This window comes from Thalassophryne amazonica, chromosome 2 (genome assembly GCF_902500255.1).
Source record: "Thalassophryne amazonica chromosome 2, fThaAma1.1, whole genome shotgun sequence".
Taxonomy (NCBI): Eukaryota; Metazoa; Chordata; class Actinopteri; order Batrachoidiformes; family Batrachoididae; genus Thalassophryne; species Thalassophryne amazonica.
The window spans coordinates 17,090,261-17,094,397 of record NC_047104.1 but is presented as its reverse complement, the minus strand read 5'-3'; positions in this window follow the sequence as shown (position 1 = coordinate 17,094,397).

Sequence of the window (4,137 nt, the reverse complement as noted above, 5' to 3'; positions counted from 1 at the left end):
TAAAAAGTGTGTTTGGTGTAATTGCATAAAAATTCCACTGCGCAGATGTTGAATTACTGAATCATTTTCCGTGTTTGCTTATATTTTTAAAATGGAAATAAACGTGCCCTGTTGAATTCTACCTTTAAAAAATCCAAAATAAAACAATAATTTGGTTTTGATGCTTAAACCAAAATACAGCGACGGAATATGGAAAGCGTAAACAGACATTCTCATTTATTAGGCTTGTGCTTTGAATTAAATCTGTCAAATCCTTACACCTCACTCTAGTCACAACTTTAGTTTAAAAAAAGTGCTGCAAAAACAGTTATGAAAAGAACGTACAGTGACACATCAAAAAACAAGAACTAGAAATACAAGAATGACAAACAATTTAAAAATAAAAAAAATAGTCAAGATGACAAGTGACTACTGTACAAATAATATTTCGAAAATTCTGATTTTAGCGTCTGTGTTCAGATAGGTCTACATATTTTCAAAAATGGCATGAGTTGTCAACCAGACAAATCATCCAGGTCTGGGCCTAATCAACTGTAAATTTAGTAGATTTCTGAACACAAAATCAGGTAAGCTTGCTGTCTGGCTAGCTCTAGTGTACAGTTCTAGACTGGTGGTATAACTGTCCAGAATGCACTGAATAACTGTCCACACGGTTGGGCAGGATGGGACAAGGGTACTTGACAAATCTGCGCAGGTGGAGCCAAAATTTACTTGCCCATGTAAAAACTATTACTGCTTAAATATGGACAGTTATTCAGTATCTGGACAGTGATTCAAATTCTAGACAGTAGTTCGGCTTATCCTTGAAAGAGGTCATATGGAGGGGTGGGAGGGGGTGAAATGGAGGTTGGTGGGCATGGGGCAAGGGCACTTGACAAATTTGGGCAGGTGGAGCCAAAATTCACTTGCCCATGTAAAAGTTCTAACTGCATGAGTGTGGACAGTTATTCAGCGCATTCTGGACAGTTATTCAGTATCTGGACATTTATTCAATTTCTAGACAGTTGTTTGCCATATCATTAAATACAGTGAAATTTTTTTATATACTTGTTTTTTATTGGTTTTCACAAATTATGACAAACAATACAAAATACACAGAACAATTGGTCAGCTGTCATCAATATCCATTGTCCATTTTTCCCAAATGTCTTCGTATTTAGCTTCTTGCAACCTTAAAATAAAGGTAAGTCTTTGCTTACTGTGAATTTCTTCAACAATGTCCATCCAGTTTTTAACTGTGGGGGGTTCTTGTTTGTACCATTTGCGTGTGATGGCTTTTTTTGCTGCTGCCAACAAAATTTTAAATAAGTATACATCTTTTTTCTGAATCCCTGCTCCCATTACATACCCAAAGTATAATGTCAGTATTGTTCTTGGTATATTGTACCCAAATACCTTTTCAATTTCACTACCAACATCTTCCCAAAATTGGGACAAGTTTTGACACTGCCAGAAGATGTATGCCTGTCCCACATCCTGCTCTCCACACTTTCTCCAGCAGGGTTGGTACAAGGATAGTGATGCCTTTTTTTTTTATCTTTGGTGTAATAAAATATCTCACTAAATTTTTCCAACAGTAAATTTTCCAATTTCTTGAGCTAGTTGTAGTTACTTGAGATTTGCAAATATTATACCACATGTCATTACTTATGTCCTCCTGAAACTCCTTTACCCATTTATCTCTAATATACAGTGTTGTTGTTTTCCTATTAACTATCAATCCTTTATACAACTTTGATATGGCTTTACTACTTTTGTTTTTATATGCATCATTTAATATTTGTGTAATTGCATTCATTTCACATGGGAGTTTTGGCTTTACTTCTTTTAAATAATGGTCCCGTACCTGAAGGTACATATAGAAATCTCGAGATTCTAAATCAAATTCTTTCTGTAGTGTTTGAAAGCTTTCAATTTGGCCTTTTTTAAGAAATTTATTTAGAATGTTTAATCCTTTAATTGCCCATTCCTTGAATTTAGATTTCATACTGCCTGGTTTAAAGTTTAAGTCAAAAGCTATCCAGTCAAATACTTTAATTTCTCCCTCTATTTTACATCTCTTTACTAATTTAAACCAAACCTCCAAGGTGAATCTAGTAATGGAGTCCAACTTATTTTCTCTTTCCTTAAACATCTTATTTGCTATCATAGCTTGTACATGTTCTACAGTGCCCATTTCTATTTGTTTCCACTTTGTCATGTAGTTCTATTTTATTCCTCCTGACCGCCAGAGGGCGGTGCTTTAGCACCTGGATAACTACATGTGCGCAGCACAGAGGTCGAGAATATATACCAACAAAGTCACGCCATTGAATGTGACCTGGGTGACGTCACTGGTTGTCTTTATATACCAGACTGCACACGTCCTCCAGAGGCTGCTAGACACAGCTTCACCGTTTTTTTGTATTCTTTGACGCCTGTCGTGAGTACATGTTCCTAAACGCCAGGTGCGCGCCTTTGCCGCTGCCCTGCTGGGTATTTTCCTCTGTGCACATTAGCTGTGTTGTTTCGCTGAAACCTGGCTATTTGTTTAGTTGTGTCACTAACCCTGTTAACTACGTGGTAGTGTGTGTATCAGAACCAGTATAGTGTACTGTGTTGGGCTTGCCGTGAGTGTTTTCCACTCCTTGAAGTACTTTGTCTGCACTGCCACCATTTGCTGAGTTTAACAGCTCCGCTAGCAGCTAGTGTTGTCATCATTGCTCTAAGTGACCTAGCACTTGGGCTGTGAGTTTTTCGGCTGTGTGCATCGTGTTATTACTGTGGCTGTGAGTGTTTCATGCTCCGGGCCTTGTATTAGCTTTTACACTGTGAGTGCTTCACGCTCCGTGCCTCGTGTCGAGTCTGCGGCTGTGAGTGCTTCACGCTCCGTGCCTCGTGTCGAGTCTGCGGCTGTGAGTGCTTCACGCTCCGTGCCTCGTGTCGAGTCTGCGGCTGTGAGTGCTTCACGCTCTGTGCCTCGTGTCAAGTCGACGGCTGTGAGTGCTTCACACTCCGTGCCTCGTGTTACTATTTACACTGCGTGTGATTCACGCTTTGTCTTTCCATTTGTAACCATCAGGGCTTGCGTTAGCCATCTGCACGCAGTCCACAATGTTGACAGGGCCTTTGTTGCATGGCTGTAGTACCTGTTTGGCTCCCTTGAGCCCAGATGATGGACATATGTTTTGCCCCTCGTGTCTTGGCATCGGACACCTGAGGGAAGCCCTGACTGGCGATGCCTGCCTTAATTGTGCCAGCATACCACTGGCAGAGAGATCTGCTAGACTTGCGGCATTGGAAAGTGGATTATCTAGTGCAACTTTGGCCTCCAGCCCCAGGAAGGAACCAAAGCACTGCCGGTTCTTCCAGGCCAAGTATTTGGACCTGCGGCCCAACAAACTTTGGAGCGTGCTGTTGAGGCTAGTAAATTTCAGCAACAGTTTGTTGACCTACACCGATCTTCCAGACCTCAGCCAGTCAGAGGTGCTACAGCTTTTCACTCTACATCCAGGCTTCCGCCGACTCCCAGAGCTGCACGTGCTTTTGCAGTTGAGGGCCAGCTCTCCCAGCAGCCTGCCTTTCGTGAGCCTACGGGCAGATCCCTGAGAACTGAACGGTTTCACAGAGCTTCCAGTAATCGCGCCCAGAGGTCCTCAGGGATGCGAGGCAGAGGTGGTTGGGTCTGACTGCCAATGTTTGGCCCCCAGCCGATTTTCACGAAATCAACTCAGCCACTGGGAGGCTCAAGTTCAAGACCCATGGGTCATTTCAACCTTGTTCGAAGGTTACAGAATTCAGTTCAGATGTCGTCCTCCAAAGTTCAATGGGGTGAGGATGACTGTTGTTTCCGACTCGGTGCAGTCTGCTGCCCTACAACGGGAGATTTTGGAACTCCTGGAGAAGGGGGCCATAGAGCCAGTTCACAGTTCAGACCAGCTCAGGGGGTTCTATTCAATTTACTTCCTTGTTCCAAAGAAGGATGGCGGCTTTCGTCCTATCCTCAATCTCCGACGTCTGAATCGTTACATCAAAGTGCTGCAGTTTCACATGCTCCGCAGTAGACGTCCTTCAAACTATCACACCAGGAGACTGGTTCACAAGTGTCGACTTAAAAGGCGCCTATTTCCATGTGCCAGTGGTGCCTCATCACAGGCA